Below are 25,992 nucleotides of genomic sequence, written 5' to 3' on the forward strand. Positions count from 1 at the left end.
TTTTCTCTTTAAGTTTTAATTATTTGTGTAATTATTTGCATAATTATGTTTTGATTAACTTAAAATATCCAAAAACAAATTTCAAAAATTCCAAAAAAATTAGTTTTGTTCTAAAATCAATTAACAAACATTTTGTACATATTTTTAAACTTATTTGCTAGGTTTAATCATATTTCCATCTTTTCTTTATTTTAAATTAATTAATAATGCATTAATTATATTTAAAATAAATCACAAAAATACAAAAATATGCCTTTTATTTCTTGCAATTTAAAATTCCTAGATAAATGTATAGGATGTCAAATTCATGTAAATAGGCTAGTTTACATTTCCCGCACAATCGATGTAATAGCGTAGATTTACTTTCTGCACTTTACATTTCCGCATTTTAATTTCCAGCACCCATATAAACTGCGTGTATGTCAAAGATAAAACTGAACCGTCAGATCACTAACTTCAAAGATAAATATCTGAATTCAATCACAATCACATTTGCACCTCCTAGGGTAACCCCTTTTCACTCTTTTCAAAATCAAAGTTACATTTCTACTGTTTCGAGTACAAAATCGAACCTTTTGTTTATATCCGACGAATGGATAGATTTTTAAAGGGAACAAGGATAAAGACCTCCTAACTCAGGGTAGACCTCCTAGTTTGCTTGCTCAAAATCAAAACAAACAAAATTCTCATACACTGTTGTTTTTTTAAAACGAATTTTCCAAAAGACAATATTTTGTATACATCCAAACACGGATCATTACAAAATTAACGATCTTTTCAAAACATCTTTCGAAAGATAAACAAGCATTTGTATATATCCGCACAAGGATCATTACAAATTCTATTTGCAAAGGTATTTCAAAAACACAGGCAAAGCATTCCGAATCAATTGAAAAGTAAAGCAAATGAGCTAAGCAAACTAAAGAGCCCATGGATAACCATGGATACAAAGGGTGCTAACACCTTCCCTTTGTATAACCTACCCCCTTACCCAGAATCTCTCAAAGGTCTTTTTTCTGTTTCTTTTATAAACCTTTCCTTCATTGGATAAAATAAAAGGTCGGTGGCGACTCTGTAAACTTTTTCAAAAGTAACGCGAAAGCGTCCGATCGACAAAAAAGAGTCAGTTCACGTATCCCACCCACGGAGGGGTATGGCCCGAAAGGACGGTCCACAATCATGAAGGGGGTGGGCACCAAATAATTTTGAGCCTAAAAATCTTTGTTTTCTAAAACCGTGAACCTGGCCACGTTACAACCCTTAAAAGTCCTAACTGAAGCATGGGTTAATTCGAAAGCAGACTATACATGAGAATACGGTAAGCTGACTCCTAGGAGATCCGCTAAACGCTTGAGTTGGTATCACACCATCTTTTCTTTCTTTCACAAAAAAATCGATGTTACCACATCCTTTCAAAAAGTTTCTTTAGACTTCGAGACAAACATACTCTTTGCATTAGAATTATATTTCTCATAATAAACATTCTTTGCATATGAACAAGTGTTTGACATCAAGGAAGCTTCCATCATGAACTTCAGATGAACAATTTTATCCTCCTGAAGGACAGGTTGTCTTCCGAACTCCGTTGAGTTGAAGCAAGAATATCTCAAAGTCTGATCACCTTCAGGGGCACAGAAGCATTTGAATACTCTATCGAGTAAGTTTTCACTCAATCTGGGGCAATCAGGTCAAGATTCGAAGAATCTCTCAAACTGTTGAGTAATCAGGGGCATTCACCCAAGCACAGTCGAAAGCTACCTCCAATACAGGTCAGGTAAAGGCATGGTTCCAAAGTTCATGATACTGGGGGAAGTTGGCTATGATAGCACGAATATCAAGAAGTCCTTACGAGACGAATTTCTTTAAAGTCCTTACAGGCTGGGGCAAGACACTATGCATTGGCATTTTATCCTCATCAGGAAGTGTTCAGTTTAAAGATCAGGTGTGAGCTAAACAACTTATGAACGTGAGAACCATCAGGGTCGTCATCCTCAGCAGTTAGAAGCTGAAAGTCCAATACTTGTTGGCATTCTTACAATCAACATGAATATGCAGAACACTATGAAAGCCATTGCCTGTTTGGTCCCTTTGAAGTCAACACTTGCATGACCCATTAACCCCACTTCTTGGTGGCGTTCCCTTGAAGAACTAATGCCTGTTTGATGCTCCGGCCGATACTTGTTTGGTGTTCTAATCACTGCTTGCTTGTCAATTCATGAATCCGTTGCTTGTTTGGAAAGTTTCAAGCTCAGATGTCTGACAATCTGTTTGCTCTTGCGTTTTCCTATTGTGGGTGAGCATCACTATCCTCTGTCATGTGACAAAACCCCGTGAAGATGTTATGCTATATCCTGGGGCATTTTTCATCTGTTTATCTCGAAGGTACATCCTTTTGAGTGCATTATGTCAGCGCATTGGCGGATCTAGCCAAATGAGAGATTCTCACTCCCCAGCTGAGCGCATCCTAATGAGAGATTTTCATTCCCCAACTGAGTGCATTTAGATGAGACTTTCTTGGTTCCAAGATTCTCATATCCTCAGCAAAGCACGTCTCGATGTATTCCCCGTGCATCTGAAGTATTATTCCCCGGTGGAATATCTTCTCCCCAGTTGAATCATGATTGAATGGAATCTAATTCCCCAGCAAGCTATTAATGAGGTTCCTTGCCCAAATGCCTCTCTTTCCCCAGTAGAGCGCTTCTCTCTCCATCAGATGGACCTGTTTTCCCCAGGAGAGTCATCTTATTCCCCAGTGGAGTTGCCTAAACAAAAGGTTCTTATGCTAAGTTCCTTATCCCCAACGGATCTCTCATATCCCTAGCGGATCGTTATGCAGAAGTATTCATTTTACCCACTGAGTCTTTCCTCAGCAGAGATTCACATGCATCCTCCGCAAAATCTGTGTCCTTCAAGGATTTTCCCCAGCGGAATGCTTTATTCACCAGCAAGTTGGTCACTCCCCATCAGAGCTGTCTCCATGACTTGCCTTATCTCCACATCCCCTATATGTCGAGAATTTGCTTCTCCAATGAAGTTGCCCGGGTATCCCCAAGCAGGATTTATTCCCCAACCAGAGCTCGCGTCTAGATTTGATCATCCCCAGAAGATCTCTGATCCATCATTGCAAGCTCACAGTTGTGACCTTTGGTCACTCATTTTGTTCTCCCCGCAGAGTTCCATACTCTCTCCAGGACTACTTCAGCAATTCAGTGCTCTTCCGCTGTTTCCCCAAGCAGCGTCCGAATCATGCATCATTTGCATATCATTCTCAAAAGCGTATAACGTCTTCTTTCTCGGGAACGTTATTCTATAAACATTCATACATGCATCATGCATAAATCATATCATATCTGTTTCTTTCTGCAGGAAAGTTATCCAGATACGAATGCTCCCCAGAGAGCAATACTCGCCTAATCATTACGGGCGTTATCCTGATGTTGAGATCAGAAGAGGAATGTCATTTCATCCGTTGAAGACATTTCGTTCCCGGCGCACACAGTTCGGATGAGATATCTGTCCTTATTCTTGATATTTAGATCAGTTGAAGGGACCGCCTTCGGATCTCCCCAAGATCTTCCTAAGGAGCTAGCCACTGATATCTAGATCAGATGGAGATGTCTGCCTGGTTGACTTTGTCATTCAGAAGAGGATTGTTCTACTTATTTTCTGACGCAGCTCAGATCAGTTCAAAGACATTCCTATTCCCGATGTCCCCAGATCGGTGGAAGATATTTGTTCCTATCCTGATATCCAGCTCAGTTGAAGGAACCGCCTCCGGATCTCCCAAGATTTTCCGAAGGAGCAAGCCCTCTGATGCATCAGATCAGTCGGAAATATCTACTCCCTGACGATTTAGTTCGTTCAGAAGAAGAAGTTCGTCTGCCCAGTCCTGATGCCTAACCATCAGTTGAAGACGCTTTCTTTACCCGACGTACACAGTTCGGAAGAGATATCCGTTCCTATTCCTGATAAATCAGACTTTCAGTTGAGGGAACCGCCTCCGGATCTCGTCGATCTTACGAAGGAGCAAGCCACTGATGCCCAGATCAGATGGAGATATCTGCCTGATTGACTTTTTCATTCAGATGAAGATTGTCCTACTTATTTTCTGGCATCATGTCCAGATCAGTTTAAAGGCATTCTTTCCCCGGCGTACACAGTTCGGAAGAGATATTGTTCCTATCCTGATTATCAGTTCACTTGAAGGAACCGCCTCCGGATCCCCGTGGTCTTACGAAGGAGCTAGCCACTAATTCCCGGATTAGTTGGAATATCTACCTGATGATTTAATTGCATCAGAAGAGATGTCTGCCCAGATTCCCAGATCATGATTCCCAGATCAGAGATACCTATTACCCGTTGATGTCCGATTCAACCGATCTATCTCCCTTGATTCCCAGATCGACTTAAGACATCCATCCCGATGCAAGTTCGGAGACATCTGCTATGCCTGATACTCAGATCAGTCGAGATGTTCCTTCTCTTGATAACCAGATCATTTGAAGTGTTTCCCCTGCCTGTGGGTGCCCGTTCCTTCTTATCACAAGTGGGAGCTTATTTAATTATCCAGGTCAATTGAAGTTTTTTCTCCTCGCCTGCGGGGTGGTACATTCCTTCTTCATGCAAGATGGAATCTTCTATTGATCAAGAGCGCAAATTTTCGAGTTCATTCTGGTATTCAATCTCCTTCCACCACGACGGTTCAAAACTTTCGTTTCTCACTCGTCAGGTTCAAGAAGTTTGAATAGGGGCAGCTGTTGCACCCCAAAATTTGCCCTCTTTAGTTGAGCTATAAGTTACGAATGGCATTTATTTTGTCATTTGAAAATCGAAGAAAAATAATGAAGAGTTCCATTATTTCGAGGTCATTAAGTCAAGGGCCTATGAGGTGAATTGCAAAGGAACAAGTCAGGGTACAAGATTATTAGCTTGAGAAGAATATTGTGTTCAAAGCGTCATTTTAGTTTCAATTTCTTGGTGACTTATAGTACAAGTTTGGTTTGGATCGGAGATTGAATTGAATTAGGGTCCTGATGATTTGAAGATGAACTTGATTTAACGTTCTAATTGATCCTATTATTCAAAATTTGTTCAAGGCATTTTTTTTCATCAAAAACTTAATAGGTTGTGGATTGTTTGTGATCAAAGAATTATCATTTCTCTCAATTGTTTGTTGATTGCAATACAAGGTGAATTGTGTTGGAGATTGAATTTAAGTTCATTTGAGAATTGAAATGGAAATACAAAGTCATTCAAAGTTTTTCATCAATTTCATTCATAAGTCAAAGGTCACCATATTCCAAAATCGTAAGGCATGATCACAAAATGGATAAGCTCATTCAGAATACCATGTACTGGTCCATATTCGAATTGCATCTACAAAGTCATGTTACACAGAAAAATATTACAAGAAACTTATGCCTAAAATCTATCCTAAATCTCATTCCCATTAGACTCCTACTTGACAAAGCTTGTTGGCAATTCACACAGCAAATTCGATGAATCAGGAGCCGCAGCCTGCACCTTAGCCAAGCCCCAATGTTCCTGCAACTAACAAAATGAAAAAAAGGTCCACGATTCTATTAACACACCAAAAGGGTTCACAACAGAATAAAAAAACAGGGAGAACAATGACCCTGCATCATAACAAATTCGGCTATACCTCACAAAACGGTTCCCTTCATACATCAATTAAAACTCCTGCATAGTTCTTGCTCCATAAATTCAAGCCAACTTGCTTCAAGTTTAAACCGTAGCCCTGCATACATCAGAATAAACCAGACAAAATCTCAGCTTACAAATAAAGCAGTTCAGCATAGCACATAGGGGAAGAACGGGAAAACTGTTAGCAGAGGGGGGGAATAACTCAGCATCAGATATAACATTCATAAGAAGAAAAAGAGTCGTAACAAACTGGGACTCACCTGTAACAAACTTTTCAGCCATAACAGAAAATCTCCAGAAACTTTCAATCCTCTCGGGACATTTCAGGAACCGACTATCACATCTCAGAGTCTGAACGCTCATCTTCAATCTCTCTCTCCCTCACGCGTCAATCTTCAACTTCATCTCCTCGATTGAATTTTCATTTTCATCTTCTTCACAAATTCAACAAAACCGTAACAAACTTCTAAAAACTTCCTCTGGAACCTTCCGACGATTCCAATCTGCATCTTCTCAATTCATCTTCATCAACCTCTAACCGAATCTTGAACCTTCTCCAATCTTCATTCACCATTAACACGATTCTTCAATTTTCCTTAAAACCTTCTTCAATCTGTAAATAAGAAAACCAGAAAATCAATAACAGAAAAGTTCAACCTATAACAAACTCTTGAATCAACATTCTTCTTCTTTCGATCATCACCTTCACAGTATTCAATCACAGTCTTCCTCATAACCTTCAGTCCATACAGAGATTCACCATCTTCACCTTCTCTGAAATGGCATTCTCTGAATTTTCCGATCCTCTACCGAAGTTGCATCAAGAACGCACAACATCACGCCTTCGTCATCTTCACCAACGACTTCAGCGCAATCGTCTACGATTCTCCATCAGTATCTGTAACGACAACAGAGTTCATCAGTAATCCTCACCACAACAATACAACAACGTCATCACGTGAAGTTCGCCGCAACGAAAAGAAGAAGAAGATCGCAAGCGGATGAGAGCAAACACGGAGAGATGAGATCCGATTGAAGAGTTCTTGTTCGCGGTGACACTTCAAAGTTTGATCGGAGAAGAGGATCTCCGCTGCGCCGTCGAGTTCACACGAGGAGAAGAGGAAGAGATAAGAGACTGAGATCAAGAGATTAAGAGAAGGCGGAGAATGATTATCGTGCCTTCTAATTCACGGCGATGATTCGATCGGAGAAGGATCTCCATCACCTCGCCGCCGTTCACCGCTTGACAAGGAGAGCATGATTTTCACGTAAACACAAAAACCTAATCCCCTTTCAATTTTAACACTGTATTTAATTTGAAGAATTGTTAATAATTGGCATTAATCTGGTTTAATTGACATGGTGATTAATCTAATAATTGATTAACAAATCTGAATAAAGTTTTGATGGATCATTTTGCTGATTCTCTTGAGCCATACACGAATTACTGCTGTACACCCCCCTGGAAGCCCATATCACCTTTGTTTTTGGTTATTGCTACAAAAAAGCTGAATAAAAACCTCTGTTGGGCCATCCCCTTGGGCTGCAGCGCCCAATTACTGTCAATATACTCTGTTTTCAACTTTTCACCCCAGGTGTGCATTTTTAATTCATTTTAGAATTAGTTGTTTTAACTAGTTTTGTTTCCTATTTCATTCATGTAATAAAAAACCTAAAAATCAAGTAGTTTTGTTAGTTTTTGCTTGATAGAAGAGTGAATAAAAACATGTATTCTTTTCTAGTTAGAATTAGATTTTTGTTTTCTATATTTGTTTTAGATGATAAAAATAATCAAAAACATGTAATATTTCCTTGTTAGAATTTAATTGTTTTGTTACATAGTTTAGTTCTAATTCTTTGAGAAAATGTCGTTAAAAACAATTAAATCTTGTTAGATTTTATTTTAGAATTTACTTAGAATTTAATTTCTATTATTTTCCATGGCGGGTGCATGCCTCCTTGTTATTACTGATTTGGTCATTGAGATGTGCGAGGTACTTCGAGTGAGCCTTCGATTACGATTCGACTTTGCTCCGTGTTCCACTTTATTTGTGGGACACGAATTCGCTTCCGGTGCGATTGATTTGAGTCGTGTTCCACTTTATTTGAGGGATACGAACTTCTTCCCGACAGGATTCATCTGATCTCTCATTTATTGAGATGTATATTCCTGCATTGTCTGGCTTGTGCTCTCTTGCAGGTTGCTTATGTGGTTATGCTCGACGCGTGCCACATGTCGTTTGTGATCTATTTCCACTACGACGCTCTATGACTCGCTTTGCTTGATGATGGCTTACGCGAAGTACTTCGGACTTCTCTGCTTACGCTTGCTAGCTCATTATGGATTTGCTATCCGTTCGGTATTGTCTCCCGTTTCATTTTATTTCTCTCACACTTTATCGCTTTCTCGCATCATCCTTTAACATGAGAAGTAGGACCTAGACATGCATCTGGCCAAGCCCTCGAAAGAGGCTCTGTTTTTGTTGGTGTGTTTATATTTGTGCTTTGCGGCAGGGAGTCACGGTGTAATAAGTCCTATATGGCACTCCGTTAAGTCCTCATGGAAGGCATGCAGAAAGGGTTAGCAATCAACCCCCGCCTAGTCTCATCGAGTCTATTCATTATGCGCATGCTTCGCGTCGCTTGCTTTTGAACCTGCACAAGATCTTGTTATCGAGTATGTCATGAAAAGGGTTCATGTAGCCGGATCCCCGCCTTTCCTATAGATCGCGTCGCTCGACGTTGATGCTCGGTGTACGCACGCACCGTTTTCCTTTACGATCCGTGACGACTTGGTTGCTGAGAGGGGTCCGCCCTCTTGTCTATGGCCCGATCATTTTCGCGAGGTCTAATGCTTGGTTGACTTGGGTTGAGCTGCTCCCCTTGGCTATGGCGGGACCGCCTTTCTACCATTCGACCAGTGTCGTTGGTTTGTTTGCTTTACGAGCGGAGCTCGTTTGTGTGCTATCTTTGTTTGCTTCCGCTTCTCCCCGTAGGTTATTTAGTTTAGACTGGTACCCTTTGTATGATAACATTAGGTAGCAAGCTTTCCCCCTTAGCTTAGGTCTTCCTCATGCATTCTTTAAAACACAAATCACACTCTTTGATTTTCTTTTCTTAAGAGCTTGTTATTTCCGCTCCATTCCCAAGCATAAGCCTCCAAAGGTCGAGCAGCGGAGTGTGAATGTAACTTGTTCACCTAAAAAATACAAAACAAACAGAAATTAGTTAGCCGAGCTACGGTAGCTCTGATTCTGCAAAACAGATACGTAGGCAGCGGGGTAGGGCCCGTGCGAGCACAATCCTTTCTTTTCCCTACATTCTGCATTCATTTTAGTTCAGATTAGGGTAGATTTGTTACACACCCATAGATTTAGACACATGCGTGGATACCATCGAGTACGATGGGCGCGAGGGGTGCTAACACCTTCCCCTCGCGTAACCGACTCCCTTACCCTTTTTCTCTGGTCGTGAGACCGTTGTTTTGTTTTGTGGTTTGCTGGCATTCCCTTCCTTTTCAGGATAAATATGTTAGTGGCGACTCTGTTAATTTTCGCGATAGCGACAGTAGTACTGCATCATGTCCAAACGTGAGCTGAAATGGCGTAGTGTTGGTTGCTTTTTTAGGTGATGTTCGACAAGCCCAAAGTGCTTGGTCCAAAGTTTTATGCCAATTCTTAGGTTTCTTCGCTACATGTTTCTTTATCAGACCTATTATTACCTTATTGGCTGCTTCGACATGTCCATTTGCTTGAGCATAATAAGGTGTGGAAGTGAGTAACTTGAATCCCAAATCTAGGATCCCAAATCTATACAATATGTATTTTTGAATAAATTCAATCACAGCCTCTTGGTCTACGTTGGCTAGTGGTATTACTTCGACACACTTGAAAAAATAATCAATTCCTACCAATATATATCTCTGACCTTTAGACGAGGTAGGTCGAATTTCTCCAATTAAATCTAGTTCCCAACCTCTGAAAGGCCATGGCTTAATGATCGAACTTAATTCATTAGCGGGAGCGTACTGGATACTTGCGTGTACCTGACATTCCTGACATCCCTTGGCGAATTCTATGCAATATTTTAGCATAGTAGGCCAATACATTCCATAACGAAACAACAACCATTTCATTTTGTGTCCATCCTGATGAGCGCCACATGTTCCACTATGTACGCTTGATAGTGCCAAATAAGCCTCTTCTTCGCCAAGGCATTTTAGTAACACTCCCTCAGGGGTTTTCTTGAACAATTCGTTCCCCATCAGGAAATATGACAAGGCTCTGTATTTCACTTTCCTTTCTATATCTGTCGAAGGGTTTATCAAGTAATTGACGACCAGACTCCTTCAATCTGTATCTGCTAGAGAATTTATGTTTAATACTTCGAACTCTTCCACATTGGCGAAGCCCAATTGTGTATTCTCTAGGTCAGTTGGAGACAATCTTGTTGCCATTGCTTTTCCCCTTACTTCAATTAATTCTTCCAACTTTTTCTTCGACACTTTATACCCTGAAGCTAGTTGTGCCAAATCATTTGCTTCTTGATTATTTATCCTTGGGACGTGTTTCAAATCCACGTATTCAAATTTTTTGAGCAGCCTATTCGTCATGACAAAGTACATGATCAAATTTTCTTTAATACATTTGTACTCTTTCGTCAACTGCTTTATTACTAATTCAGAATCTCCTTTAATTTCTACTCTGGTTGCCCCCAATTCCAACAAGGATTCAAGTCCTGCAAGTAATGCTTCATATTCTGCCTCATTGTTGGAACATAGAGGACCTTCTATTTTGTACTTGAGTTTTGTTGGAATTCCTTCAGGAGAAATTATGAGTATACCAACTCCACTCTCCTATTTGTGTGTTGAACCGTCGAAAAACAACTTCCAAGGTTTCAATTCAACATATAGCCGAGGGTTTTCGACCACTTAATGGTCTATAATAAAGTCTGATACGATTTTTCCTTTCATTGCCTTAAGAGGTTGAAAGGTTAAAGAATATTCAGTGAGGGCTAAAGCCCATTTACCAATTCGACTGTGCAATATTGGTTTAGATAGCATGTGTTTGATAACATCCAAATGAGATGAAACATAAACATCAACTGGTTTTATATAATACTTAAGTTTTACACAAGAGAAATATAAACAAAGGTAGAGTTTTTCTATGGCAGTATACCTAGTCTCTGCGTCATTAAGTACCCTACTTAAGTAGTAAATGGCTTTTTCGATGCCATTTTCATCTTCTTGCGCTAACATGCTACCTATTGTAGTATCGGAAGTTGAGATATAAAGTCTCATATGTTTCTTCCCATTTGGAGGCGACGGGATGGGTGGGTGCATCAAATACTGCTTGATTTTATCGAAAGCTTCTTGATGTTCCACATGCCATTCGAACTTTCCTTGCTTCAGACGAAGTAAGGGGGAAAAAGCTTGCGTTCGCCCACTCAAATTAGATATAAATCTCCTTAGGAAGTTTATCTTTCCCAGCAGTGATTGTAACTCCTTCTTTGTGGATGGTGGTTTCATATCCATAATCGCCTTTGTTTTATTTTGATTAATTTCTATCCCCTTCTTGTGGATTACAAAGCCTAAGAAATCTCCAGCCTGCACAAAGAAAGCACACTTAAAGGGGTTCATCTTCAAGCCATGTCTTCTCATTCTTTCGAATGATTGGCGTAGATGATCGAGATGACTGTCATCTGACACAGATTTTATGACAATGTCATCTATGTACACCTGCATAAATGTTCCTATAAAATCATGAAATATGGAGTTCATTTCTCTTTGATAGGTTGCCCTAGCACTTTTCAAACCGAAAGGCATAACGACCCACTCATAGGTACCTATTTCCCCAAGACAACGAAAAGCTGTTTTGGACACATCTTCTCCTGCAATGAAAATTTGGTTATATCCTGAATATCCATCTAACATACTTAGATATTCGAAGCCTACAGCTGAGTCTACTAACATCTCTGCCACATGCATAGGATATTCATCTTTAGGGGTCGCTGCATTCAGATCACGAAAATCTATACACACCGTTAAAGAACCTTTCTTTTTAATAACATGTACTATATTGGCAATCCATTCGACATACCTCATAGTCCTAATGAATTTGCAACGAAGAAGTCTTTCGACTTCTGCTTTAATTTTTGAGAGAATCTCTGGTGCGAACCTTCTTGGAGTTTGCTTGATGGGCTTCTTCCCTTCTTTTATTGGCAATCTCAATTCGACCAACTCTCTTTCTAAACCAGGCATCTCATCATAATCCCAGGCAAATCAATCTTTGTTCTCCTTTAATAACGCAATAACCTTTGTTTTTAAGGTTGGCTCTAATTTTGCGCTAATGTATGTTACCCTCTTCAAACTCCCGTCTCCAAGATCTACTTCTTTGAGTGGGTCTTGAGCCAACATCTTTACATTTGGTGCCATTGGATCTTTTTCGAATCCTAAAGGCTCCTCGTCGTAAATTGCGTCTAATTTTCGACTTGTTTGTTCTCTTGAAACTTGTTCGTAAGAGATCTTGGCGTCTGGTGGTTATGGAACAAAGTGTATCCATGGATCTGGTATTTCTGATTCTTTTCGTATGGCTTTGACAGCCATGCTTGACATTTTGGCTTCTAGAGCCGCCTTTCTTTTATTCTCGGCTATATAAGCCGAAATCTTTTCGAAGAAGGATAATTCAGACATATTCAACGTCTTCGTCCCAGCCAGTTGGCCGTGTTCAAGGTAATCCTTCGATGTGCTCTGTCTCTTCGGGATCTCCCATTATTTCTCTGTTCCACTGAAATCCACTAGGGTGAAGAGATAAATAGTACAAAGCATTCTTATTTGGAGAATATATATCCTCCGCCGCCTGGCATGGGCCTATGTTGGCCAGGTTTTTGTCGAAGCTTATTTTGTTGACTTGATTCTTTTCTGACATATAGTAACTTTGGTTTTCTTCTATGTTTTCAACTATCCCGTCTTCTCTCTAGATAGTTAACCTTTGGTGCATTGTCGATGGTACAACAACGACTCCATGAATCCATTCTCTTCCTAATAAAAGGTTATAGTTCGCCTTTTCTAGTATTAACATGATCATAGTTGGCCTTGTGACTGAACCCACAGTTAGTTTTAATTGGATAACTCCCAAGGTATGGCCTACCTTCCCTTCATAGTTAGATAAAACCATGTTGTGTGGTTTTATGTCTGTGTCGAACATCCCAATCCTCTTCAACATATACTGGGACATTAAGTTCATTGCTACCCCTCCATCAACGAGAACCTTGTTGATGCTACATTTTCGATTTTGGCTCTTATGTAGAGAGGCTTCAGATGATTTCTCATACCCTGGTCAGACCTTTCGAAGAAGGCATGTTGCTCTTCGACTGCACCATTATTCAGCTCATAGTAACACACTGTTCTGTCCTTCGCCATTTCCTCTTCGTTTGCCTCTTCGCAATCTCCGACTTCCGTCTCCTGGTAGTAATCATGAGGGAGAACTGACACCACATTGCAGTTGAGGTTTATGGACGAAACCCCGTCTGAATCGAAGTCATCTGTCATCATATCTTCTTCCTTCAGTGGGCTAGATTGCGCTTTTTCTTCAGTCTTTTCATTCTCTGAACTGAACAACATACGACCCACAGGAGGTTTGCTTGACTTTGCCCCCTGCAATGGGACTTTGCTGCTGCTAGATTCTCTAACTTCTTTTACCTTTGATTCTTTTTCAGCCTTCTTCATTCTTTGGTGTCTCCTCGATTAAGACCTGGACATTGGATTCTTGCCCTTGTAGTTCTCGAGCCTGTACATCTCTCGATTGGACGTCTGGAACTGTCTCCTGTATGCCATAACTGTTCTTCCACCTTGGTCGAAGTTTTGCCATTTATTGTTCCCTGCACCCGCTTGTGTCCATTTGTCCATGGGTACTTCTGCCGGGAGTTTAAATGTCACTCTTCGAGCCTTGGGATGAGGGCTATCAGGCCTTCTCGAGAATGTTCGACTATCGAACACGTACATGTTGGGGTTGATTCCTTGTGTGTCCCAACCGGTAGAAAATGACACCCTTTCGAACATCTCCGCCATCTGGCTGTCATAAATTGTCCCACACCTAGGGCACATGATGATTTCAGTTTTCGCCTTGTGACTGTGAGCCAAAAAACTCAGGAGACTTTCCCCAGGTCTTGGGTAAATCTTCAGCAACTGGTTTTCTTGCCTCCATTGTCCTTGCATCTTGCTCCGTTGGGCCCTTTCATAGTTCGCCTCGACCCTTCGGCTCTGCATGATTGAGCATCTTGGACACATCAGTATTCGTTCAGCATTCTTCTCATGGCACCTCCAGAGGTAATCCTTTAGACTTTCATTTGCCCTTGGATTTCCGTAGTTCCCTTTTTCCTTCTCCTTTACTAGACATCTTTCCACTTCTTTGATTTCAGACGAGGGTTGTCCAACATTCACCATGTTGACTCCTGCTAGGGGAACTTCAGAAATTCTTATTTTTTGGAGTTTCAGCCTGAGGTCTTCAGTGACCTCACTTGTTTTCTCCATAAGACCTTCAGTGGTCTTTGACTCAAACGAACCTTCAACTTCAGCATTGAAGATCGCATTGTTACTCAGGCTTTCGGTAGCCTGCTTTCCTGCTGAAACCATCTCCCACTCTGTTATATCAGTCTTCGTCACCTCCACCATGTTAACATCGACGAGTTCGGCATAGTTGGTGTCAGCGATATTGAGGGGATCAGCATCAATCTTCATGTTGTTTTTTCCTTTGTCAGCAAACTTCAAACGACCATCCTGTTAGAACAAGATTTGTTCTGATCAATATTCTTAGTTTTGATGATAACAATGTATATGAATTTTGTATGAGATAATGTGGTAATCTAATACTATGCAATTTCCATTTCAGGAATTATATAAAGAGTATGCACAAAATCAGCGCAAGAAGCACTGACTCAGAAGGTTCAGCATGCAACATCAGAACATGGTCTGGCAAGACATCAGAAGATGGTCAAGCAGAATTAGAACATGGTCTATGGAAGCATCAGAAGGACTTGAGATCAGAAGCAGAAGCACTGAAGTTCTCATGGTATCACGCTCAGAAGCACTTCAAGGTCAGAAGAAAAGAAGATGCTCTGCACCAAGCTGTTTGACTCTGATGATATTCAAACGTTGTTTACACAAACATCAGATCAGAAGCAAGTACTAGCTGGCAGGCTACGCTGACTGACAAAAGGAACATTGAAAGCTATTAAAGGCAACGTCAGTAGGCGAAAGCAAGGCTCGAGGTAGTTGACAAAAGAGTGAAACATTAAATGCAATGCTGTACGGAATACGCAAAGCATTAAATGCTCCCAACAGTCATCTTCTCAAACGCCTATAAATATGAAGTTCTGATGAGAAGCTATGTTACGAATGCTGAATACAAGACTTTATGCAAAAACGCTGAAACGCTGTTCAAATCAAAAGCTCTCAAACTTCATCAAACTCACTACATTGCTGTTGTAATATATTAGTGAGATTAAGCTTAAACTTAAGAGAAAATCACAGTTGTGATAATAGCTTTATTAGAAGCATTGTAACTCTTAGAATTTGTTTACATTAAGTTGTAGAAACTAGAGTGATCAGGTTGTTGATCAGTATACTCTAGAAAGTCTTAGAGGGTATCTAAGCAGATTGTTCCTAGAGTGATCAGGTTGTGATCACTATACTATAGAGGACTTAGAAGTTGTCTAAGTGGAAAACCATTGTAATCTCATGTGATTAGTGGATTAAATCCTCAGGTGAGGTAAATCACTCCAAGGGGGTGGACTGGAGTAATTTAGTTAACAACGATCCAGGATAAAATCATTGTGCAAATTGTTTTTATCTTACAAGTTTTAAAGCTACACTTATTCAACCCCCCCCCCTTCTAAGTGTTTTTCTATCCTTCAATTGGCATCAGAGCGCCGGTTCTAAGGTGCAAGCACTTAACCGTGTTTAGAAAAGATTCAGGAAGAGAAAAACGCTTCAGTACAAGATGGCTGGTGAAGATCCATCAAATACATCTACATCTGGCTCAGCTGAGCAATACAATGGTTATACTAGACCACCAGTATTTGATGGTGAAAACTTTGAATACTGGAAAGATAAACTTGAAAGTTACTTCCTTGGTCTAGATGGTGACTTATGGGATCTGCTGATGGATGGTTACAAACATCCAGTGAAAGCTACTGGTGTAAAGCTTACAAGACAAGAAATGAATGATGATCAAAAGAAGCAATTCAAAAATCTAAGTGTAGGACTGTTTTGCTGAATGCTATCTCTCATGCTGAATATCAGAAGATATCTAACAGGGAAACTGCCTATGACATATATGAGTCATTGAAAATGAACCATGAAGGAAATGCCCAAGTCAAGGAGACAAAAGCTCTTGCCTTGATCCAGAAATATGAAGCCTTCAAGATGGAGGATGATGAAAATATATAGAAGATGTTCTCAAGATTTCAAACGCTAACTGCTGGATTGAGAGTTCTTGACAAGGGATACACAAGGGCTGATCATGTCAAGAAGATCATCAGAAGCTTGCCAAGAAGATGGGGTCCTATGGTGACTGCTTTCAAAATTGCCAAGAACCTGAATGAAGTCTCTCTTAAAGAATTGATCAGTGCTCTGAGGAGTCATGAAATTGAGTTGGATGCTAATGAACCTCAGAAGAAAGGTAAGTCTATTACATTAAAATCTAATTATAAAAAATGCACTAACGCTTTTCAGGCTGAAGAAGTAGATTCTGAAGAATCAGAATCAGAAGAAGAAGATGAACTGTCCATGATCTCCAAAAGGGTAAACCATCTCTGGAAGAGCAAGCAAAGGAAGTTCAAGAGCTTCAGAAGTTCAAAGAAGCCTGAAAGAGGAGAATATTCTGGAGGCAGAAGATCTGACAAGAAGAAGGTCATCTGCTATGAGTGCAATGAGCCTGGACACTTCAAGAATGAATGTCCAAAACTTCAGAAGGAGAATCCCAAGAAGAAGTTTCATAAGAAGAAAAGTCTTATGGCAACATGGGATGATTCAGAATCAGAATCAGAATCAGACTCTGAAGGCGAGCAGGCAAACCTTGCACTGATGGCCATAGTGGATGATGGATCAGAATCTACATCAGAATCAGATTCTGAAGAGGTATTTTCTGAACTATCTAGAGAAGAATTAGTTTCTAGTTTAACTGAACTTCTGGAACTCAAGGCTCATCTTAGTATCAAATACAAAAAGCTGAAAAAGCTATTTGAATTTGAAACTAAGAAGCTGGAAGTGGAAAATTCTGAACTGAAGGAAAAAGTTTTAAAATTATCCAAAGATATTGGATCTCCTTCTGAATCAGAAAAATCCATTCCTAGTCTCAATCATATTCTGAAAGAATATGACTCGAGCTTCAGAAAGTTCTTATCTAGAAGTATTGGCAGAAGTCATCTTGCTTCTATGATATATGGTGTTTCTGGAAACAAAAGGATTGGCGTTGGCTATGGGGGTGATACCTCACAAAAATTTGAACTTGTTGATGATTTGAAAATCACATACAAGCCATTGTATGATCAGTTCAAATATGGCCACTCACATGATATTAGGCTCACTTCACATGCCAAAAGTTTTAACACTTCACACACCAAGAAGCATGTGACACAACCTAAAAAATATCATGCTGCCAAACCTAAAGAATATCATGTTGTTCCTCCTGTTACTTACCATACTAAACCCAAGTTCAATCAGAACTTGAGGAAAACTAACAAGAAAGGACCCAAGAAATTGTGGGTACCTAAGGAGAAGATAATTTCTGTTGCAGATATCCTTAGCAGCAAAGAAGACAAAGCACAAAATGTCATGGTACTTGGACTCTGGGTGCTCGCGACACATGACGGGAAGAAGGTCTATGTTCCAAGACCTGGTGCTTAAATCTGGTGGAGAAGTCAAGTTTGGAGGAGATCAGCAGGGCAAGATTATTGGCTCTGGAACCATAAGTATTGGTAACTCTCCTTCCATAACTAATGTACTTCTTGTAGAAGGATTAACGCATAACTTATTATCCATAAGTCAATTAAGTGACAATGGTTATGACATAATCTTTAATCAAAAGTCTTGCAAGGCTGTAAGTCAGAAGGATCGCTCAATCCTATTTACAGGCAAGAGAAAGAACAACATTTATAAGATTGATCTTTCAGATCTTGAGAAGCAGAAGGTGACTTGCCTTATGTCTGTTTCTGAAGAGCAATGGGTCTGACACAGAAGATTAGGACATGCTAGTTTGAGAAAGATTTCTCAGATTAACAAACTAAATCTGGTCAGAGGACTCCCAAATCTGAAATACAAATCAGATGCTCTTTGTGAAGCATGTCAGAAGGGCAAGTTCTCCAAACCTGCATTCAAATCTAAGAATGTTGTCTCTTCCTCAAGGTCGTTAAAACTTCTGCATATTGATCTGTTTGGACCAGTCAAAACAACATCTGTCAGAGGGAAGATATATGGATTAGTCATCGTAGATGATTATAGCCGCTGGACATGGGTAAAGTTCTTAAAACACAAGGATGAGTCTCGTTCAGTGTTCTTTGAATTCTGCACTCAGATTCAATCTGAAAAGGAGTGCAAAATCATAAAGGTCAGAAGTGATCATGGTGGTGAATTTGAGAACAGATTCTTTGAGGAGTTCTTCAAAGAAAATGGTATTGCCCATGATTTCTTTTGCCCTAGAACTCCACAGCAAAATGGAGTTGTAGAGCGAAAGAATAGGACTCTACAAGAAATGGCCAGAACCATGATCAATGAGACCAATATGGCTAAGCACTTCTGGGCAGAAGCAATAAACACTACATGTTATATTCAGAATAGAATCTCTATAAGACCTATTCTAAATAAGACTCCTTATGAATTGTGGAAGAACAGAAAGCCCAACATTTCATATTTTCATCCTTTTGGATGTGTTTGTTTTATTCTGAATACTAAAGATCATCTTGGTAAGTTTGATTCTAAGGCACAAAAATGTTTCCTTCTTGGATATTCTGAACGCTCTAAAGGCTACAGAGTATACAATACTGAAACATTGGTTGTAGAAGAATCAATCAATATCAGGTTTGATGATAAGCTTGGTCTTGAAAAGCCAAAGCAGTTTGAGAATTTTGCAGATATAGATATTGAAATATCAGAAGTTGTAGGACCAAGAAGCAAAGTTTCAGAAGCTGAAAATCTCAGAAGCAAAGAATCAGAAGATCAAGTTGCTGCATCTTTAGAGAATCTCAGAATTTCTGAAGAGCCAACAGTCAGAAGATCTTCTAGACTCATCTCAGCTCACTCAGAAGATGTGATTCTTGGAAAGAAAGATGATCCTATATGTGGACCTCCGATTTTTTAATCCCGGGCCATACCTCTGATCTGTAGAGATACGTGAACTGACTCTTTTTTATCGCTTAATGCTTTCGCATTTTGAAAATTCACAGAGTCGCCACCGACCTTTTATTTTATCCAATTAAGGAAAGGTTTATAAAAGAAACAGAAAAAAGACCTTTAAGAAATTCTGGGTAAGGGGGTAGGTTATACAAAGGGAAGGTGTTAGCACCCTTTGTATCCATGGTTATCCATGGGCTCTTAAGTTTGCTTAGCTCACTTGTTTTTCGATCACTTTTCAATTGCTCTGAAATTGCTCATATGTGGTTTCAAATACTTTTGTAAATTGAATTTTGTAATGATCCGTGTGTGGATGTATACAAAATGCTTGTTTATCTTTCGAAAGATGTTTTGAAAAGAACGTTAACTTTGTAATAATCCGTGTTTGGATGTATACAAAGTATTGTCTTTTTTGAAAGTTTTGTTTTGAAAAACAACAGCGTATGAGGATTTTGTTTGTTTTGATTTGAGCAAGCAAACTAGGAGGTCTACCCTGAGTTGTAAGGTCTTTATCCTATTTCCTTTAAAAATCTATCCTTTCACCGGATACAAACAAAAGGTTCGATTTTGTACTCGAAACAGCAGAATTTTGACTTTGATTTTGAAAAGAATGAGAAAGGGATTACCTGAAGAGGTGCAAGTGTGATTGTGATTGGATTCAGATATTTATCTTTGAAGTTAGTGATCTAACGGTTCAATTTTATCTTTGACATACACGCAGTTTATATTTGCGGGAAATTAAAATGCGGAAATGTAAAGTTCGGAAAGTAAATCTACGCTATTACATCGATTGTGCAGGAAATGTAAACTAGCCTATTTACATGAATTTGACATCCTATACATTTATCTAGGAATTTAAATTGCAAGAAAAATAAAAGGCATGTTTTTGGATTTTTTATGATTGATTTTAATTATAATTAATGCATGATTAATTAAATTAAAATGAAGAAAAAAGATGAAAATAGATTTAAACCTAGAAATTAAGTTTAAAATATGTACAAAATATTTGTTAATTAATTTTAAAACAAAACTAATTTTTTTGGAATTTTTGGAATTGATTTGAAATTGATTTAAGTTAATTAAAACATAATTATGCAAATAATTATACAAATAATTAAAACTTAAGGATAAAATTATTCAAAATATGTACAAAATTAGTTTATAATATGTAAACAATATTTAACATAAAGAACAATTTTTTTTATGATTTTTTGATTGGTTAGAATAATTAAAAAGCAAATATATAATTATATACTAATTAATTATGCAAAATATTGAAATTTTGAAGAAAAATAAAATATTTTTATTTCAGAAAATAATATATTATTTTAGAAGTCTAAAAATATTTTTTGTGTATTTTTTGGATTTTTAAAAACTATTTTTAATTAATTTAACAAAGAAATTAAAATAAAATAGAAAATAAAAGGATACTGATCATGTGTGGTTGGATTGAGGGTCCATGATAAGGATTGTTTGATCTGGCGCGTTGGATGATTCATTAAATGAGATCAGATGGTCCAGAAATTGAGGCACGTGGTGATCAGTACACCTGCAAAGCACAGAATTAGAGGAAATTTTAAAAAAGTACGCGCGCTGGCTGTCCAATGGGGTGGGGACACCTCATCATCTTCAACCTCTCGCTAGGGCCTTTTACAGCGCTTTTATGAAAGAGCGCTGTAATTGATGAGCTTCAGACCTGCAAAATAACGAATAGGGGTAAACGTGCAAAGAAATTTGGCACGATGGTACCATTCAACTCGTCTGATCCATACGAACCTAATGGTACTACTTAGAACCTCTAATTTTGCCTATTTCAGAAAGCCCTAATTTTGAGATGAAGAACCCTAAAATGGTAGTTTCGTGTATACGTGTTCAAACTCCAATTAAGTTTCCAGAAATGATCTACACCTCAAACCAAACTTAATTATATGTCTACATCTTGCTAAGCATGTGTGAATAACCAGATACAAGTTGATTTAGGTTCGAACAAATTATGACCTGTATAGCTCGATTTAGTGAGCTTCAAGGCTTGCAATTGATTGGGATACGTTTATTGATGTTCAAGGAAGGTGTTTGAATATTTATTTTGTATTGAAATGGACTGAAACTTAAAAATCAAATTCCAAGTTTCTTTGAAAATTACAAGTTGTTACAAGAGTGCTATATGCTTATGAATGCTACTGAATTCGTCCTCTCTATGTTACTGAAGCATGATAGTCTATATATAAGCATTGAGTGCTTAGAATTGAAGCTAAGAAGCATCTTAGTTGCCTTTGTGGAATTCTTGCATTTTTTATATTAAAAAGCTTTGAATTATTGACCAAGTCTTCTTGCCTTCAATGCACCTGCCTTGCTCTTCAATTCTCTGCAGAAAGATGAAGATTCCTTGGGTGAGTCATGCTTGGAAGTTAAGCTACCATTTATCCATCCATTTTCCTTTTAATTTTAATCTTAAAATAAGATAAAATCAAGCAAAAAATGAATAAAAATGGTGTGGGCTTAGTCTTGGTCGTGGGAGGCCCATAATAACATGGCAAAGATGTTTGAATTCTGAAAACTTGGCCCCATTTGGAAAAAATACATTTTTGAGCAATGTTGATTTCATGCATTTTCCCAAAATTTAGCCAACTTCAACAAGGTGTAAATCCCTCAATTTTTGTCATATGAATGAGATCTTGCACTTTTTGGAAACTTCAAAGAGTCCTCTAACCAATGTCTTTGGTCTCATGTCAAAATGATTTATGATGCTCCTTGTGTATCCTTTTGAAAAAAGTGTCTTTTTGTTGACTTTGAAAATGACCTGTAATGTCTTTGATCATATTTTTCAAATGGTGAATCCAATGACCATGGGATCAATGGCATTTGAAAGATAATTGAATTTCCTTCAAAATAAACTTTGGTTTGAATTTTTTGGATGAAGGATGAGAGAGTTATGATCAGTCAAAGTTGAGTTGACTTTTCAGGCAAAAACCCTAATTTTGAATCTTAGGGTTTTGTTGATTTTTGATCTTTCCTTGATGAATTTTGATCATCCAATGATCAAATGATGAATCCTTTGACAAAATATGGACTTTGACAAAAAATTTCATTTTTGACTGTCTGTTGACTTTTTTTGGTCAAACGGGTCGTCTGTTGACTGTGTGAGCTGCTGACGGTGCGTCTGAGTGAATTGAAGTTTGAAAATTTGTATGATGGTACTTTGAGATATATGGATGTGTATGAAATCCATTTGAGCTCTCAAAAAACTTGTTTCTCCTGTAAAAACAAGAAAACCCTAGTCAGGGACTGTTTATGTAGGAGACAGTTAAGCGTACCTGATTTTTGTGCAGTGTTGAGTCTCTGCTAATCGCGTGATATTCAGAAGACTTCTAGAACAAAAATCTTGGAATTTTGAATTGTGAAAGATTGATTTGATTGATGGTACAAAACACTGAGAATTGTACTGCCAGCATTTTGGCTGTCAACTGACTTTTCAGGTATTGAAGCAGCAGTTAAAGTGAAAAATCAACAGTCAAAGTTAATTTTCTTTTTTGTTGTTTTTTTTTGTTTTATGTGAAAAATGAAAGTTTATTTACATGACTTGCTAAAAAAAACATAGACATAATAAATAACTAATATTTACGGTATGCGGGCAAAATTACCGATAATAACCCTGAAAATCATTTAATGCACAGAAATAGGAATATTTGACTGGCAGAAAACACATAAAATATTATCTGAGTAATTAAGCAATATTATGACAAATAGTACAACATTTAATACTGACAGTACAAATATTACATACTATAGTGAACAGTACGACGAATAAACGGTACATTTAAGAAATAAGAAATACGGCAAATTTTAAGAATGACGATTGATAACCCATGCTATGAACAATAACATGTAGATGATTGGGAGTGCAACTATTGCAGGTCCACACTCTTCAGGACTATGCAGGCAGAAGAAAGTCATGATCACCGTAGCAATGGTGATGACTGTAAGAGACAGTGTCTCTATCCACTTTGCCACTCTTGTGAGGGAAGAAGAGAAAAATAGATATGAGGTAGGAATTTGAAAGATGAGTTAGAATTTGATGTGAGATTTTATGGAAGAAAATGGGAGGTATTTATAGAGTGGAAAGGAGGATAGAGACGTTGGGGAATGATGTGATTCCGTACAAAAGGAAAATTTGAGTGGAAGTAAGATTTGAAGGAAAGTGGAGATAGTGTTGGGAAAAAGAGAGATTTGATTTTTGAAAAAGAGATTTGAAAAGATTTTTGAAAATAATGGAATATAGTACAAAAATTAGTGGGAAACAAAAGATAATAATAATCTACTTGTTACCAGTACAGTCTGAGTTTCCTGATTCTGCGCCTGCAAAAAGATTTAACTCTGTACCAATTGTGTCAGTACTATTTATCTGTAAATAAATAAATAACATGTGTGAAGTAATAAACAGTATTTGGCGTTTGCGTAAGAATAAATTCAACTGCAAGCCAAATTATTGTATAAGAAAAAAAATTCTAAAAACTAAGTGTTTCATATGTTAGGATATTTGTTGAAACAATCCATAATTATATGAGACTCTTAATTTTCAGATTGGAGTTTTTCTTGAAAAAAGATGTGGGCAAATTTTGGGGTATAACACTATCAGAACTTGATCATTTCTAAAGAATGATAGTCAGAATCAGTGACCAGAATCAGAAGATGAAAAGCTCCATTCATCATCAGAAGCAAATGCCATGCAACACAGCTGTCATCAAGTGTTTCTGATGGCGAACACGTGTTTGCACGGATGGTAAAAGCGTGAGTGAATCTGATGGGACGCCGCCCTAGGTAACTGTGTAAATCATTTCAATTACCACGTTCTCTCACCTAACGTCACTCATCATTTAATGCAGTTGATTTCATTTGATTCTGTAACTGTTCATTCTCATAATTTTATTGCATTATTTTTCAAATCCGCCTCTATAAATATATTTCAAATCATAACGTTTATCCTTTTCGCTCCCATTCTCTCTCTCCTTGTGCATGCACTTTTGTAACCTCTTTGCCCTTTTCTCTAACCCTAAGCGCAAACCCAGAAATATTTCTTGCAATCTCAGTACTGTTTCAATGGCAGCCTCATCATCTCTCAACGCTGGTTCATCTGCTCCTCTCCATCTTCAAGAAGAAGTTCAGGAAATTGTTCCAGTTATCTCCTGCTCTATTCCCAAAAAGGAGTTGGAAGTTATCTGTGAACTTATGGTAGACTTTGATAGTCTTGAAGAACATGAGTTTCATCTTAAAGAAGATATCATATTTCAAGGATGGACTTCATTATTTGCTGAGTTCTGTGGACCGGTTTACCCAGACCTTGTAAAAGAATTTTGGGTGCACGCTGTTGTAGCTCCTAAATCTATTATGTCCTTTGTTCATGGGAAGTTTGTGGTCGTTACTGAAAAGATCCTGAGAATGATGTTTGATCTAAGAAACCCTGAGGGTGCTCATGAAATTGATCTAAGGGCTGATTAGGATGAAGTATTGGCTACTCTCTATAAAGATGTGAAGAAAACTGATCGTGTCAAGGGCATGAAGGATCTCTACAAAATCTGGACCAAGATTCTTCTGGGGTGTTTCTATCACAGGAAAGCAACCCATTCTGCAAATTTTGTCAACAATGAGCAGAAATACATTCTGTATTGCATTGCCACTCAGAAGAAGGTTGATGTTATCTACATAATCTTCAACCACATGTGGAATGCTGTGAGGGATTCCAGAAATGCTTTCAGAAAGAAGAAGTGTACTATTATTCCTTTTGGAAGAATTATTACAAATCTTCTGGTTCATTCCAAGATTGTTGAGGATCTGGAAGCTCAAGGGACCATCAAAGATCTTGTTGTTGATACTGGAAGTTGCTTGAATGCTCTCACTTTGAGAAAGATGAGTATTATTGATGTTATCGTACAAACTCCTTAACCTCTTCCTGGAGCAAGAAGCAGAAGAGATCTTGTTCTTGCTGATTTTGAGTCCTTCTTCAGAAGAGAGCTGCCAGAAGTCAGAACTATATATCTGAACTCACTCAAGGAAGAAGAAGGCAAAGTTGCTCCTGCTAAAGGTGGTCGCAAGAAAGTTTCCACTTCCAGGCCTGCTGCTTTAGAAGATGTTTCAGAAGCTGCACCGGATGCTGTTGTCAAGAAGGAAAGAAGGACAAAGAGAAAATTTGATCATCCTTCTGTTAACCAGGAAAAGATAGTCCAAGGTGTAGTTGTTGCTACTGATGTTGTTGAGAAAGCTGCTCAAGAAGAAGTTGTTGCTGAAGATGTTCAGAAAGTTGTACTTGAAAATAAAGATAGAGAAAAAGAGACTGCTGAGAAGAAGAAGAAGAAGAGAAAAATGAAAAATAAGAATGAGGAAAGTGAAAAGGCTGTTGGAAAGAAGGAGTCAAGAAAAAGAAAATTAATCATTGATGATTCGGATAAAGAAGAAGAAGCAGAAGCTGTGAATCAGCCAGAAGGAATTATTCAAAGACCAACAACTCAAGTAGTTAAAGGTCAAAAGGCTGTTGATAATGAGAAGGAGAGACTGGAATCTGCCAGAAGAAGAGAAATTTCTCTTGGAAAGGCTAAGATTGTGGAAGAGCAGAAGAGTAAGAAGCAGAGGAAACTGGAGGCTGTAGTTGAGGCTATTCAGAAGGTGTCCAAAGGTATACATCTCTCTGAACCTGATTCTGTTCCTGCTTTACGTTCAGAAGTTGCACCAATAAATGTTGCTCAAACCCCTAAACCAGTAAATCAAGCATAAAAAGCCCCATCAGAATCACCCATAAATATCCATGTTCTCACACCTCTTTCTTCTCCTGTAACCAATACTCTTACTCCTCCTCACTCACCCATCACAAATATTCCCATTCCTTCATCTCCACCCACAACCAACCTTGCTTCTGACCAGGCCCTTGAAAACCCTGTCCTTGATATACC

Source organism: Vicia villosa, unplaced genomic scaffold (genome assembly GCF_029867415.1).
Source record: "Vicia villosa cultivar HV-30 ecotype Madison, WI unplaced genomic scaffold, Vvil1.0 ctg.000924F_1_1, whole genome shotgun sequence".
Classification (NCBI taxonomy): Eukaryota; Viridiplantae; Streptophyta; class Magnoliopsida; order Fabales; family Fabaceae; genus Vicia; species Vicia villosa.